General features: G+C 43.9%; 1 protein-coding gene across 3 annotated transcripts in view; it reads right to left on the bottom strand.

Annotated features, from left to right (window-relative positions):
• Window positions 1-17,134, bottom strand: part of IP6K2 (inositol hexakisphosphate kinase 2) — a 70,733-nt gene that overhangs the window by 38,341 nt on the left and 15,258 nt on the right. The window contains exon 1 of one of the 3 annotated variants that reach the window (XM_029601281.1): window positions 10,819-10,837. The exons of the other annotated variants lie outside the window; for them this stretch is intronic. The gene's annotated coding sequence lies outside the window, so the exon portion shown is untranslated. Of the gene's footprint in view, window positions 1-10,818; window positions 10,838-17,134 lie in introns of those variants that run through there. 3 annotated transcript variants of the gene reach the window in all.

Raw genomic sequence — 17,134 nt, 5'->3', positions numbered from 1 at the left:
TAAAACTTGTCCTATATAGCCTGGTGCAGCAAGGGAGGCCTTCAGTAGTCTCTTGCCCAAGATGAGAAACATTGGAATACCTAAAGTAAAATCTTCTCCCTCTTTCCTCCCCAATCAAACAAAACATGAGCCCTAGAGTCTGCTCTTCTTTCTCCAGGCATCCTTTCAGTCCAGGTACATGCTATTTGGAGTTAGTCTTCTATTTTCTCCATATCTTCACTCGTTCTCTATATTATCATTGTTTTGAGTACTGTCTCTATCATGGCTTCCGGGTGGGCTTTAGACTGGTTTGGCAGGACTGAAGGAAAGGAAATTAGCAGCAAAGGACCTAATTTCATCTTCCATAGTGTCCCACAGTCCAGTTCAGATTTATACCAAAGCAGTATCTATCCAAGGTGTGAGGAAGCCAATGCTACCTCAAGGACACTCATTTCAAGAACTGTGCCATCCTTTACCTGTAGATCTAGTCTGAAATGCTTTCTAAAGGAATATGAGGATGACCACATCACTGTCCTGCAGATATTCCCTGGCAACACCAGCCTGCATTCTGTCCAAGAAAATATCTGTGCTCTAGTGGAGTGAGCTCTCAGGTTTTCTTGTCACTACATAGGCCAAACCACCTCTCCTTTCCGGGGGCTGCTAAAGATAAGAACAAGGATCCATCAAGCCCAGCATTCTATTTCCAACAGAGGCCAAAACCAGGCCACAAGAACCTGGCAATTATCCAAACACTAAGAAGATCCCATGCTACTGATGCAATTAATAGCAGTGGCTATTCCCTAAGCAAACTTGATTAATAGCCGTTAATGGACTTCTCCTCCAAGAACTTATCCAAACCTTTTTTGAACCCAGCTACACTAACTGCACTAACCACATCCTCTGGCAACAAATTCCAGAGCTTTATTGTGCGTTGAGTAAAAAAGAATTTTTTCCGATTAGTCTTAAATGTGCTACTTGCTAACTTCATGGAATACCCCCTAGTTCTTCTATTATTCGAAAGTGTAAATAACCGAGTCACATCTACTCTTTCAAGACCTCTCATGATCTTAAAGACCTCTATCATATCCCCCCCTCAGCCGTCTCTTCTCCAAGCTGAACAGCCCTAACCTCTTCAGCCTTTCCTCATAGGGGAGCTGTTCCATCCCCTTTATCATTTTGGTTGCCCTTCTCTGTACCTTCTCTATTGCAACTATATCTTTTTTGAGATTCAGCAACCAGAATTGTACACATATTCAAAGTGTGGTCTCACCATGGAGCGATATAGAGGCATTATGACATTTTCCGTTTTATTAACCATTCCCTTCCTAATAAATCCTAACATTCTGTTTGCTTTTTTGACTGCTGCAGCACACTGAGCCGACAATTTTAAAGTATTATCCACTATGATGCCTAGATCTTTTTCCTCTGTGGTAGCTCCTAATATGGAACCTAACATCGTGTAACTACAGCAAGGGTTATTTTTCCCTAAATGCGACACCTTGCACTTGTCCACATTAAATTTCATCTGCCATTTGGATGCCCAATCTTCCAGTCTTGCAAGGTAATCCTGTAATGTATCACAGTCTGCTTGTGATTTAACTACTCTGAATAATTATGTGTCATCCGCAAATTTGATAACCTCAATCGTCATATTCCTTTCCAGATCATTTATATATTTAATGAAAAGCACCGGTCCAAGTACAGATCCCAGAGGCACTCCACTGTTTACCCTTTTCTACTGAGAAAATTGACCATTTAATCCTACTCTCTGTTTCCTGTCTTTTAACCAGTTTGTCATCCATAGAAATGACGGCAGAAGAAGACCAATCGGCCCATCCAGTCTGCCCAGCAAGCTTCACACTTCTTTCCTTTCATACTTATCTGTTTCTCTTGGCTCTTAGCAACCCTTGGTTCTATTTCCCTTTCACCCCCACCATGAATGCAGAGAGCAGTGATGGAGTTCCATCCAAGTGAAATATGAAATATCAAGCTTGATTAGTTAGTGGTAGTAACCGCCGCAACAAGCAAGCTACACCCATACTTATTTGTTTAACCAGACTATATTATTCAGCCCTTATTGGTTGTTTTTCTTCTCCCCTGCCGATGAAGCAGAGAGCTATGCTGGATATGCGTGAAGTATTAGTTTTTCTTCTCCCCTGCCGTTGAAGCAGAGAGCTATGCTGGATATGCGTGAAGTATTAGTTTTTCTTCTCCCTTGCCGTTGAAGCAGAGCGCTATGCTGGATATACATTGAAAGTGAAGTATGCATTGAAAGCCACATTAACTATCAACAAATATTGAATAAGCCTAATTATTGGTAATACCTATAGCCTATGAACTTTGTTAATTTTATATGCTCTTGCCCACCCATGTTTTTTTTTTTTTAAATTTAATTTGGAGATGGTAGCCCTCCATCCTTCCGCTCCGTGAAGGTGGAACACCAACCACTGGCCACTGGCATCCCGCTCCGTGAATGCCTCTGTGGCTACTGCCGCTCTGTGCAGTGTTTTGCTGCCTCCTCTTTATACACGTCCTCTAGACCTGATGGATCCACAATGTTTATCCCACGCCCCTTTGAAGTCCTTCACAGTTTTGGACTTCACCACTTCCTCCGGAAGGGCATTCCAGGCATCCACCACTCTCTCTGTGAAGAAATACTTCCTGACATTGGTTCTTGGTCTTCCACCCTGGAGCCTCAGCTCGTGACCCCTGGTTCTGCTGATTTTTTTCTGGCGGAAAAGGTTTGTCATTGTCTTTGGCTCGTTAAAGTTTTTCAAGTATCTGAAGGTCTGAATCATATCACCCCTGCTCCTCCTTTCCTCCAGGGTGTACATATTCAGATTCTTCAATCTCTCCTCGTATGACATCCGATGAAGACCCTCCACCTTTCTGGTCGCCCTTCTCTGTACCGCTTCCATCTTGTCTCTGTCTCTTTGTAGATACGGTCTCCAGAACTGAACACAGTACTCCAGGTGAGGCCTCACCAAGGACCTGTACAAGGGGATAATCACTTCCCTTTTCTTACTCGATATTCCTCTCTCTATGCAGCCCAGCATTCTTCTGGCTTTCGCTATCGCCTTGTCGCATTGTTTCGCAGACTTCATATCATTAGACACTATAACCCCTAGGTCTCTCTCCTGCTCCGTGCACATCAGCCTTTCCCCCCCCATCGAATACAGTTCATTCGGATTTCCATTCCCCATATGCATTACTTTGCACTTCTTGGCATTGAATCTCAGCTGCCATATCTTCGACCACTCTTCCAGCTTCCTTAAATCCCGTCTCATTCTCTCCACTCCTTCCGGCGTGTCCACTCTGTTGCAGATCTTAGTGTTGTCCGCAAAAAGGAAGATATAGAAAATTAGGGGTTCTGTTAATACAAAGCCATGGTCACGTAGACCAAGGAAGGTTTCAGGCAACTAAAAGGAAAATTTGTCAGGATGCAAAGAAAAATACACAAGCAACTTCTACTGAGTTACAGGCTTCTCTGAAACAAAGTGGTGTGTGTGTTTCAGCATACACAATAAGGAGATTCTTGAACAAAAATGGGCTGCATAGTAGAGTTGCTAGAAAAAAAAGCCATTGCTGTACCAACACTACAAAACAGCCCGCTTACAAGACCAAAATTGAGTGTTTATGGTTGTGACCATAAAGTTATGTTTGAAGAGGAGTCAACAAGGCCTATGAAGAGATGCACACCATCACTACAGTGAAGCCTAGAGGTGGATCTCTGCTGTTTGGGGGGGGGGGGGGGGGAGGGAGTGTGAGGTACAGCAGCATAGGGAATTTAGTCAAAATAGATGGCAGGATAAATGCAGCATTTTATCAAAAAATACCAGAGGAGAATTTGCATTCATCAACCAGAAAACTGTGCATGGGGCGCACTTGGACTTTCCAATATAACAATGATCCAACACATAAAGGCTAAGTTGACCCTTCAATGGCTGCAGCAGAAGAAACTGAAGGTTCTGGAATGGCCATCCAGTCTCCTGACCTCATCATTGAGCCACTTTGGGGAGAACTCAAAACATGCAGTTCATGGTAAACAAAGAATTTACAGGATCTGGATTCTCTGCATCAAGAGGAATGGGCAGCTTTACTACATAAGAAAATAAAGTGCCTCATTCACAACTATCAAAAAAGACTGCAAGCTATCACTGATGCAACAGGAGGCAATACACAATATTAACAAAAGGTTCATACAGGTAAGAGGATCCAAGATGGCGCCTTAAAGCAGCTAGTGGGAGCCTCGGCATTTTCCTTTTCCTTGGTACCGGGCTCGCCCGGCCGCCAATCTATTTTGAATGCCGCATACAGCCCAGAAGAGTCGGACGAAGGAGAGGGCTGACCCCACAGTCCTCTCAGGAGCCCCCACTTCGGGCCCTATGGACACCTACGTTCAGCGAGCAAGATCGGAAGCGTTCTCCACGGGGGAGGTGGCAGGAGGAGAACTGTTGGCCTCTCTCCCGGACATCAACATCTTTATCCCCGATCTTCAGGGCTCCACCGGCAAACCCGGCAGCCTCCAGAGCCCAGGGTGAGCTGACGGCGGGAATGAATGCCGAAGTTGCAAACGCCTCTCTATTCCGAGCAGGGTTGGAACACCCTGTGAAGTCTAGAGGGGAAGCCGGAGTAGGCCCCAGAGTGGGTAGTGCCGGCTCATCGATGGCAGGAGGAAATCAAATAACACTGGTCTACATTTGAAAAAATGTTTTCTGCTGACCTATTTTTGCTGATTTTACCCAAATGAAAGGTGCTGATTCCAAATATGAAGTAAAAAAATATGCAATACGTCAAATTTTTTCACAAATGAGAAATGTTTGATTAAAGATTATAAAGTCTAATATCAAGGGTAATAAGTTCAGAAGAAGCGATAGCACGTAATATATTTGTTTCATGCAAAAAATGAGTCTATCGTCTAACCAAGAGAGCAATAGTTGTGTAAATTTTAATTGTTAGGGAGAAACTTTCTTTTTGGATGCTCTGGAATAGTTATGATCAGGGTTGTCGTGCTGTAAACACCAGCAGTAGTCTGCCATCATGTTTGTGTTCCATCTGCCTTGATATCCATGTTCCATGACCTTGATGGAAGCGTTCTCCTTATTCTTCACTCATAGCTCCAAGATTTGAGGGTAAGTAGTTCAGGTGGCTATCAAGGAAATGTAATTTGACAATCATGTTTGCTCCCAGTCTTTGAAAAGCAATCAACAAATTTTGAACTACCACCCAGGTAGCTCCTAATATGGATGTGTGTATATATACACATCCATATTAGGAGCTAGCTATATACACACACACACACAAATGAAAAGCACTGGTCCAAGTACAGATCCCTGAGGCACTCCACTGTTTACCCTTTTCCACTGAGAAAATTGACCATTTAATCCAACTCTGTTTCCTGTCTTTTAACCAGTTTGCAACCCACGAAAGGACATCGCCTCCTATCCCATGACATTTTAGTTTTCTTAGAAGCCTCTCATGAGGGACTTTGTCAAACGCCTTCGGAAAATCCAAATACACTACATCTACCGGTTCACCTTTATCCACGTTTATTAACCCCTTCAAAAAATGAAGCAGATTTGTTAGGCAAGACTTTCCTTGGGTAAATCCATGTTGACTGTGTTCCATTAAAACATATCTTTTTATATGCTCTACAATTTTGATCTTGAGAATAGTTTCCACTATTTTTCCCGGCACTGAAGTCAGGCTCACTGGTCTATAGTTACCTGGATTGCCACTGGAGCCTTTTTTAAATATTGGGGTTACATTGGCCACCCTCCAATCTTCAGGTACAATGGATGATTTTAATGATAGGTTACAAATTTTAACTAATAGATCAGAAATTTCATTTTTGAGTTCCTTCAATATCCTAGGATGCATACCATCCAGTCCAAGTGACTTGCTACTCTTTAGTTTGTCAATCTGGCCTACTACATCTTCCAGGTTCACAGTGATTTCGTTCAGTTCGTCTGATTCATTGCCCCTGAAAACCATCTCTGGAACTGGTATCTCCCCAACATTAGTAAACATGGAAGCAAAGAATTAATTTAGTCTTTCTGCAATGGCCTTATCTTCCCTAAGAGCCCCTTTAACCCCTTGGTCATCTAATGGTTCAACTGACTCCCTCACAGGTTTCTTGCTTCGGATATATTTTAAAAAGTTTTTATTACGAGTTTTTGCCTCTATGGCCAACTTCATTTCAAATTCTCTCTTTGCCTGTCTTATCAATGTTTTACACTTAACTTCACAATGCTTTTGTTTTATCCTATTTTCTTCAGATGGATCCTTCTTTCAATTTTTGAAGGATTTTTTTTTTGGCTAAAATATCAGTTCAAGACTTAACGGAGAAAATGTACCTTATTAAAGGTAGGAATTTGATCAGATGGAATCTGTAGAATATCTGTAAGATATTTCTTTTTGATTACATTTACAATAAGACAACCAAGGAATACATCATATATGATGTCAAGGAATAAAGAGATGCAGTTACAATTGAATATACATAATTCGCTAGAAAATGATATCCAACAGGAAAAAGATTAAATTGTAATCTGTGCCTGACTAAGGAAATAAGGGGGAGAGAGGGTTATAAAGAGCAAACAGTGAAATATGTAAAAGGAAATAGATGAGGAAACACCCCAATAATCATCTATTGCCTAACGTCAGAGCCTTATTAGGTGTGCATATCTAGAAATGCACGAAGTTGTGAAGACTCAAAAAAAGAGATAGTAAGCTTTCCCAAATTTAACACGACATTTCCATGAATACTGCAATAAAAAATAAGCTCCCCTTGAAAGAACCTCATCACGAACTGATAGAAATTTTTTCCTCCGGAGTTGAGTTGATCTTGTAATGTCTGGAAAAATTCATATCTTCTGACCATGAAACATGGATTCACGATTGCAGAAAAAGAATCAAAGAATAGTATTTCGATCAGCGAGAAAAGCGAATGAGACAAATAGAGTTTCTCTTCTAAAACTATCATCTCATGCAATTGTTCCAGAAATTGAGTTAAATTCACTGAGGCTTCTTCAGGAGAATCTGTTGATACCATTCCATCAGGCTTAGGAAGAAAATATGACTTGGTAATCACTGGCATAGCTGTTTCAGGAATGTTCAAAACATGAGAAAGGTAACTTTTAAATAAATCAGTAGAAGGCAGAGATTTTATATCCGGGAAGTTCAAAACAAGCAAGTTGCAGCTCCTCAGAGTGTTTTCAATATTTTCCAGCCTATTTGATGTAATTAGATCAGATTGAACCAAAGTTTGTTGAATTTGCTCCACTGCAGTAAACAGTGAGTCCACACTTCAAATTTTGTCCCAAACTGAAACAATTAACATTAGCCAAAAACTTAGAGTTAATGTCCATAAAGATCTTTGTGAGATTAGAAACAGAAGATTCTAAGGACAATAGCTTGCCACAAAACTTCTAGCATTATTTATGGGGGTTTAACTAAACCCAAATTTGGAAATATAGCAGCCAAGTCTACACCACCTCTGCTCCTTATTCCGCCCTCAAGCTGATCCAGTGGGGTAGATGTTTTACCTACAGTTAAGGAGATAGCCCCTTCCAAAGCTTTTCCATCGGGACTCAATCCCCCTAACAGCAGACAAGAGTGGATTAAGGCTCCTCAATTTCAGATCAGCTCGCTACAGCTTCTCCATAAGCAGTTTTTCAGAAAGCTCACATTTAGGGGGAGAAGGCGTGGTAGGCGCCCCGGGGTCAGTGATGTTTCCTTGATCAAAAGGGACAGCATTTGCTCAGCGTCATTCCCTAAAGCGATTGCTTCCGGAGCCATTCTTGGGTTGGGAGAGAAAAACCCCTCAATCCGCGGCTGTAGGTTTTCCAGTGACAGGGAGCTTACATTAGCACCCCACAACTTTGCCTTTTGTTTTGTATGCGGCATCAGAAATCTGAAAAGATAACTAGGAAAATCACAGTAGAGGAGCTCTTCTCAGTATTCCTCACAGGCGGCCATCTTGGCTCCCCCCCCAATAAGATATAAGGTTAATCAAGAAGTTCTCCAATAACCTTGAAATGTTAGCCTCAGATTCAAACACTGTAGCTGGTTTTCCATATTCTCCACGCTTCTAGTTAGAAAGGCTTGCTCACGAACAACTGAATTCACAGCTTTAACATCTTGAACATCCTTCTCAATAACTTGAATTTTCTCCAAAATGTTCTTGGAATATACGCTGATGGTCTTGTACCACCAGATCCAATCTTTGAGAGATAGCATGCACTCTTTGAGAATGGACCATGAAGGAATGAGACAAATTGGCAACCAAATCCCATAAGGCAGAGCGTTTTCACCTCCGACTTAGTAACTAACAGGAAAAATAACTTTAACAACTGCTGACTCAGCCTTTGGCTGAACAAGCCCAGATAATCCGTTTGGGACAAAATCCAAAATGTTAGTTACCAATAATTCCGGCCTCCACACCAACATCCTCAAACGGGTTTTGAGGGGAATCAAATTCAAGCATAGTAATGCCAAAGCCCCTGTGTGCTGAAGTCAGCAATGAGATCATCTCTGCATGCCCAAAGCTTAGCAGATGCTTCCTATGTTGCAACAGGCATTGGTGGCAGACTGTCTTGCAGGCTGAGTGAAATTTCCTGGGCGAAAGCATAGTTCCTCTCGCATATTCACCAATGGGGCTCAAAGCCCGGACCATGGAGAACAAGGGAGACGGAAACTCCACAATGGACCACCGATCAGGAAGGGGAGAAGTCACAGCAGTAAACACTCACTCTTCCTTTTCTCTTAGAAGGCATACTGCACCAATGAAAAAAAGTTACAAAGAAGAGGGGTAGCTATTCCCTTCCTCTGTGGAAAACATTTTTCTTTTTTTTTTGGTAGCAATGAAAAGAACTGTTGGGGAGTGTTACTGAGCTAGCAAGGAAACAAAAAAAAAAAAAAAAAAGAAAGAAAAGTTAGAGAAGAAATGAATTTTGATAATTCTAGAAAAAAATGTAATGAGAAAGAGTGTGTCTGTGGACAAAAAATGACTGGGGAGGCTCTCGAGCAGCATATGCCCACTAGAGCTCGAAGCTCTCGAGCAGCATATGCCCACTAGAGCTCGAAGCTCTAATAGCTTGGAGAGATGAGTCCATTTGGTGCCACCTGATGACTATCATGGTTAATTCAGCCTGCTTAGGCAGAAAATTTTGTTCTTTATTAGCATAATTTTGTTTTAAATTTACATATGATGCCTGCATGGATGCTGATAAAAATCAGCACAGCAGTGTCCTCATAAATTAGATATACAATGGTGAAAGGGATTGTCAGTAACAAACATTTCAAAAGCTAAACAAACTAAGTATTTTCTATATTTATTCCTTGTCTTCTCAAATTCTGTTACTTTTTGCCTCTTCCACCTCCAGTGGGAAACTATTCTATGCATGCATCCTTTCCATGAAGAAATATTTTCTCTATCTTTTTCCAACCACTGATTCAATCAAGCATGGACTTTAGATCATGCCATGAGGTCTAGTGGATATCAGATCATTGCTCAGTTTTTATAAGGTAGGGTTAGCAACAGGGACAAGGGGAATAAAAGGAGAGTGGAGGAAGAAGTTGCAGGTGAAAGGAAATGAGACACATACCCTACCCTCCCATACTTGTAGAACAGTGGGAGATAGATCACTGTCAGAGGAGGCAGGCATGGGGCTCTCTTATTTGGGACAGTATGTATAGTTTAAAGTATGGCATACTATAGGAATTTTATTCAAATCAAAATAGGTTGAATAAAGATGGCCACTTCCACTCATTATATATAGTGGATCCTCTTACACTAAACTGTTGCCTTGTATTAGGATGTTCAAGTTTCAGACTAACAGCTTAGTTTATAACAGCAATATTCCCCTCTGGATGGTACATTTACTGTCATTTAATGCCCTATTCTGGGTTACATTACTTGACAGTAAATCCCTTGTCCAGCAAAGATTACTATTTAAAACACAACATTTCACAATCTCAAATGATAAGCATTCAAAGTAAAAGCAATCAGAATACACAAAAATCTTTATACATTTAACCAAATAGAAGGCTTTTCTCTCAAGAAAAATAAATGTTACTCTTAAATAACAAAAGACCACCAATATTCTGTTGGGATAGAAGTACCACCTCACATACATTTTTAATGTGTGCTGTGAATTATTTAGCAAGTCTAACTTGCAACACTACACTAGAAACCTGGATTGTCCTGGTACCTGCCACAAAGGACGTTGAGAAAACACTACCCTCATCACTGTGCCTAAATGGATACTACAGTATCTCTGACCTTGCCATCTATCTAGCTTTATGCAATAGCAGTCTTGCATACTGTAGTTTAAAAAATACTGTAGTTTAAAAAATGTGGATAAGTGGATATAAACAAAGTCATAAATACACAGAACAAAAACAGCATAGAAATGTATGCAAGTGTATTCTCTCTTCAAAGCACAAGGGCACATTAGAAACTGATAAAGGATTACATTTAATGTGCTCTTGAGCTTGGAAGAGAAGGCATACTTGTACACATGTACATAGTGCCATTTTAGGAAATTCTTCAAGCCGCTTAGAAATGTAAGGAGAAATTACTACTTACTTAATTTCCTTTTCTTTAGTTCAGACAGGTGAATCCAGAACCAGTGGGTTATGAACCTCTACCAGTAGATGGAGCAAAGCCAACATCATGGTGTATATACCCCCCTGCAGTGACATCAGCACGCCAGTATTCTCTGCAAAAGCCAACTGTGGACAAACTAACAAAACTTCATTATTAATACATAACCATTCCAGCACTCAGCCAACAGAAAAACACTGAGTTTAGACAAAGTGTGTAACAACACTTACCAGTAGCCCTGGAACACGCAGCCATGCAGGATGACAACAGCACAACCATCTGGCAGCCAAGGGCGGGAAGGTGGATTCACCTGTCCGTACTAAAGAAAAAGAAAGTATTAGGAAAGTAGTCATTTCTCCTCTCTTAGCGTTCAGACATGTGAATCCAGAACCAGTTGGATGTAGCAAAGCTACTCCCGAATAGTGCGGGAGGCTGTCCGCGGTCCAGTCAAACCTCACGTGCAAAGGCTACATCCTCCCGGGCCTGCACATCCAGACGATAATGTCTGGAAAAGGGGTGTAAAGAGGACCACGTTGCGGCTTGCCAAATGTCGACAGTAAACAGTCTAACCTCTGCCCATGAAACTGCCTAAGCCCTAGGGGAATGAGCCCTAACCTGACTAGGCGACGGCTGCTCAGCATCCACATTTGCGGCCATGGCGTTCTCCTTAATCCAGTGGGCTATTGTAGCCCACGATGCCAGTTCATCTTGTTTACTCCCATCATGGAGTATAGAAAGCCCGTCCTTCTTCCTGAGAGGTTCAGAACTCTCTAAATACCTCAAGATATGCCTTTTGACATCCAAGGGCTGATATGCCTCCACATCTCTTTCCTTGTCCAGAGATGGCAGGGAAATAGACTGAATCAAGTGAAATTCTGAGATCACTTTTGGCAAAAAGGAAGAAACAGTATGCAGCTGTATCACCCCTGCAGTCATTCGTAGAAACTGCTTCCGGCAAGACAAGTCCTGTAGTTTGGAAACTCGACACACAGAACAAATTGCATAAGTAACAACGTTTTCAAGGTAAGTAACCTCAAGAAAAGGTTACGCATCGGCCAAAAAGTAGGGCCTGGTAAAAAATTCAAAACTAGATTAAGACTCCACAAGGGCACCACTAACCACAAGGTAGGACAAAGATGCTTCATTCTGGTAAGAAACGGGCCACATCTGGATGAGCCAACAAGGGAATACCATTCATCTGACCTCGGAAACAGACAAGAGCAGCCACCTATACCTTCATTGATTAAGAGCCAATCCTTTACTCAATCCAGTCTGGCAAAAATTCCAAAATGAACGGGATCCTAACCGAACAAGGAGGAACCCCTCCATCTTCACACCAAGCCTCAAACGCTCACCAAGCCCACACAGACTAAGGAAGTGGAGAACTTTCTTGCTCGTAGCAAGGCAACAATCACCACAGTAGAATATCCATGCTTCAGCAACTGAGCCTTCTCAAGGATCATACCGTAAGACAAAACAGAGTCAGAACTTCATGAACAGGTCCCTGCTATAGCAGATCTCTGTGTGCCGGAAACCAAAGGGGAGAATCCACCAGGGGCCTTCACAAATCTGTATACCACAATCTTCTGGGCCAAATGTACTGCCACCAGAAGCACCATCTCCGTGACTCTCAATCTTCCGAATAATTCTGCCCAACAAGGACCACGGGGGAAAGCATACAACAGCTTGTCCTCCGGCCACTCCAGCATGAGGGCATCGATGACCAAAGACTATGGATCTCTCCTGTGACTGAAGAAGCAAGGAACTTTTGCATTGTCAACATTTGCCAGTAGGTCCATAAACAGAAGACCCAGTGATCCATTTGATAATTCCCATTCTCCTGGATCCAGACTGTCTGTTGAAAAAGTCGCTCTTACATTGTCTTTTCCTGCAATCTACAAGGCTGAGATCTCCTGAAGATGCACTTCCGCCCATTCCATAAAGTCGGGCTATTTCCTGCGACACTTGCTGGCTCTTGGTTCCTCCCTGCCAACTGAGGTAAACTACTGTCGTTGCATTGTCCGACATTATCTCGACTGCTCAACCCTGGAATCTGCTGATGAACCGCAAACATGCCAACCGGACCGCACGGGTTTCCAGGCGACTGATGTTCCAGGGAGACTTTTCTGCACTCCAGTGCCCTTGCGCTGTCAGCTCCTGACAGTGAGTTTCCCAACCCTGGACGCTCACATCTGTCATGAGTACTAGCCAGTCCAGTGATCTTAGAGAACTCCCCTCTCTTAGATGATCTGCTTTTAACCACCACTGCAGTTCAATGCAGACCTCAGTCGGCAGGTGAAGCCAAATCAAAGAGTCTTGAGAATGTAGATTCCAATGAGACAGCAGAGTGCACTGAAGATGCAAGAGGATGCATGTGCGCCCTAGACTATCTCCAGGGTCACTACCATCAATCCAAGCACCTGTAGATAGGACCTCACTGTGGGGCGTATTGTGTTCGTCAGATGCGCCTATGCCATCAGCTTCTGAATACAGCCCTCTAAAAGGAACATCCTGCCCTGTTTCTTGTTGAACTGAAGAGAGTTACTCTAGCGACTGTGATGGTTGAAGATTGCTCTTGGCCAAGTTCACGCCAACTTGGCTCTCTTCTAGACTCTTGGCCCGATTCATCCAGTCGTCCAAGTATGGGTATAATACCAAGATCCCATCCTTTCTCAACTCCACCGCCACCACCAGCATAACCTTGGAAAAAGTTCTGGGTGCGGTGACCAAACCAAAATGTGGCACTCAAAACTGATAATGATGCCCCAAAACCGTGAAACACAGAAACAGTTGATGCTCCAGCCAGATGGGAATATGCAGATATGCCTCGGACAAATCCAGAGATATCAGTAACTCTCCCGATTGTAGTGCCATTATCACTGAACGCAAGGTTTCCATGCTAAAACGAGTCATATGCAAATGACGGTTGACCACTTTGAGATCTAGGATGGGATGAAAAGAGCTCTCCTTCTTGGGCAAAATGGAATATTGCACTGTATTTTCTTGAGACATGAGCACTGGAACCATAGCCCGCAGGCTGAAGAGTCTTGACAACATACACTCCACTGCCTGTCTCTTCTGCAGAGAGGTGCAGGAAGACACCATGAACACGTCCCAGGGAATACTGCAAAACCTCAGTGCATAGCCATCCCATTGGCTGACATGATCTAGACCCACCACTGATTTAAAAATAAATAAATAAAGAGGCAACCTATCTCCTGTTCTCAGGGGTAGGACAACATCTTCTTTGGGAGGCTCAGGATCCTCCACTACCTGAGCCTTGTCAGAGTTGCCTGGGATGAAAGAACTGAGCTTTACCTAAAAGGTAGAGTCCACTGAAAAGCCGCTCCTCTGTAGGGTCAAAAATGTCTGAACCCCCTAGTACGAGGTATCGTGCTGAAGAAGGGCGGCACCTGTTTATCATCCTCTGGTAATCAAGGAACCTGGGACTCACCCCACTTATTGGCCATTTTCTCCAGCTCACTCCCAAACAAGAGAAAGCTTTTTCTTCATAAGGTTAGACTTCAAGGTTTTATCAGCTGACCAATTTCTTAGCCATAGCTGACACCTAGCTGCTATTATCAAAGCTACCCCTCTGGCCAAAGTGTGGACCAAATTGCAGCCCACAACTGCCAAAAAGGTGGCTGCTAATTCCATCACTGCTCTGGAATTCACACCAGATTCATCGATCTCCTGAGAGAGCAGTAAACCAGGGAACAAAAGGAAGCTATCTGCAAATTCATTGCCATTGCTTCAAAAGCCTGCTTAAGGATAGCCTCAATTCTCCTATTTATTTATTTATTTAGAGATTTTTATATACCGCGGCACGTTCAGAACATCACCGCGGTTTACAAGGAACAATAATGCAGCAACAAGCTTTACAATAAAATACTTAGAGAACTATCATTGAAATACATGCAGCAGGCTTTACAGTACAAAAGAAAATATCATATTTGAGATACGTGTAATAAATATATAAAGGTGGATTTATTCTAGAGGAACAATAGCAGGATAGGCGGAGGGAGAGGGAGTCTAAGGGGAGGTCAATAGTAATGTGTTCAGCATATCAAGGGTAATGTCAGACATCCTTCAACTCTGCTCCCCCCTTCTATGGGGATAGTTGTCCACTTGGTAACGGCACACAAAAACGCATCCACCTTTCAGAAAACGCAATTGCTTTCTCGCAACTGGTTTCAGGGGATGCAGTCCTTCCAAGACTTGTCCTCCTTTAAAATTAACTTCCAGGGCTCCCCACTGAAGATCAATCAATTTCTGAATGGCCTCCATAATACGGAAGAAACGACGCTTTATGCAAAGAAATCAAAATGGGATCTTTCTTTGGCTCAAACAGATTCAGCCCATGAACTCCTAGCACCTTCAATGTCTTGGAAATCAGAGCTAGTAACTCACCTCTATGAAAGAAACACAACAGTTCTATATGGCGCCAAACCCGGAGGAATTTCTCCATCTTCCAGGAAGGAAGGATCGGCTTCATCATCCTTGCCATCTAGGTCCCTTATCCAGGAAGCCCGCAGCAGATCCAGGCTTACTCTGACGCTTACCCACAGTACCAGGCATGCAGGAATCTGCAGCCTGCAATCCTGCCTTATCAAGTCTGGCCAAGGCCTGCGCCTGAAAAGAAGACTGCAATCCTCAAAAAAAAATTCTACCCAAGAAAAGACAGATGGATCCATGCCAAACCCAGGGGGGCATCAGACCTGCGCTCACTGAACTGCCTTCCTCCGCTGATGAACCATTTAGGGGAGTTCCAAATTCAGGTGACACCTCTGACAGCTCAGCTCTTTCTCCATTCCTCTACCAGGCTTGGAATAACCAGAAAACTCAGAGGCAATTCTCCCAGAGCCTTCAAACAGCACTGACAAAAGTTAGCAGGAACGCCAGGTTGGGATGTCCGAATAGGACAAGGCGCTTAGGCTTCTTTGCAACGAGCACCATTCTGTTAATAGTGGCTTAGCTGTTTGTTTTGGTTTATTTTATTTTATTTTTTAAAACGTGGCAAAAAACTAGGCACCCAAATTTTAGGCGCTCAACACTGTGCCTTGATAAGCAGGATGCTCAGATAGGGGTAGATTTTCAAATAGCGCGAATTGGCCTACTTTTGCTGGCGCATCAGGCGCAAGCAAAAGTAAGCTGGATTTTAGTAGATACGCGCGGAGCCGCGCGTATCTGCTAAAAACCTGGATCGGCGCGCGCAAGGCTATTGATTTTGTATAGCCGGCGCGCGCCAAGCCGCGCAGCCTACCCCCGTTCCCTCCGAGGCCGCTCCAAAATCGGAGCGGCCTCGGAGGGAACTTTCTTTTGCCCTCCCCTCACCTTCCCCTCCCTTCCCCTACCTAACCCACCCACCCGGCCCTGTCTAAGCCCCCCCCTTACCTTTGTTGGGGGATTTACGCCTCCCTCTGGGAGGCGTAAATCCCCGCGCGCCGGGATGCAACCTGGGGGCAGGTACGGAGGGCGCGGCCACGCCCCCGTACCGCCCCGGGCTGTAGCCACGCCCCCGTACCCGCCCCCAAAACGCTGCCGACACGCCTCCTAAACGCTGCGACGACCGGGCCCGCCCCCGACACGCCCCCCCTCGGAGAACCCCGGGACTTACGCGAGTCCCGGGGCTCTGCGCGCGCCGGTAGGCCTATGTAAAATAAGCTCACCGGCGCGCAGGGCCCTGCTCGCCTAAATCCGCCCGGATTTGGGCAGATTTAGGCGAGCAGGGCTCTGAAAATCCGCCCCATAGTGTGTACAAATAAATGCGTGCATGTGCACACAACTGGGCACCCCGTAGGTGTACAACCAGGTACACAACCTGGGTGAACAGTGAGCACACAACAGAGCACACAAACACAAACTGACGGAACTGAAGAGGGCAGTTTTGCACGCCGAAAAAAGCCATGTGAAAACGCCGCTGCGGCCTACCATGTGGCGAATAAGACAAGCCTAACTGAGGGGTCTAGCCAAAAAAAAAAAATAGGCTACTCAACCCACCAAGCTGCCCATGTTCCTTGAGCCCCCCCCCCCCCCGGAGACGGGAATGACTGTTGGATCAGCGCACTGAGCACAGAAAAGGGGGAGGGGAGAGGAATCCCTATTTAACTCCCCCCCCCCTTTTTTTTTTTTTTTTTTACTACCCCTTTACCTGAGCTCAGCCCATCCTGGCTGAGTACAAATCGGTCTCCGGCTGCAGGGGGAGAGGGTAAGGACCATCACCACTGCGCTCAGCTTGCCTTTCAGGTTTGTTTTTGTTTTTTACAGCTAAGTCCACACCAGCTGAAAAAACGGCTAACAGACCAAGGCACTCATCTGAGGGAAGGATCCAAGAAATAACCTTATGGTCCCCTCCCTCAGTTGAGAATTCCTGAGGTGATCACCACAAGAGAGTGGGGTGAAAAATTCTTCTGTTCTCCTTTGAAAAAAATTTTTTTAAAGCAATCTCCAGTAGGGACACATGCACATCCACCATCTGCTGGAGACAGAATACTGGCGGGCTGATGTCACTGCAGGGATATATATATACACTGTGATGTCAGCTTT

The sequence above is a fragment of the Rhinatrema bivittatum genome, chromosome 4, assembly GCF_901001135.1.
Source record: "Rhinatrema bivittatum chromosome 4, aRhiBiv1.1, whole genome shotgun sequence".
NCBI lineage: Eukaryota > Metazoa > Chordata > Amphibia > Gymnophiona > Rhinatrematidae > Rhinatrema > Rhinatrema bivittatum.
The sequence above is the reverse complement of the archived record's forward strand: the minus strand, read 5'-3'. Positions and strand labels throughout refer to the sequence as shown.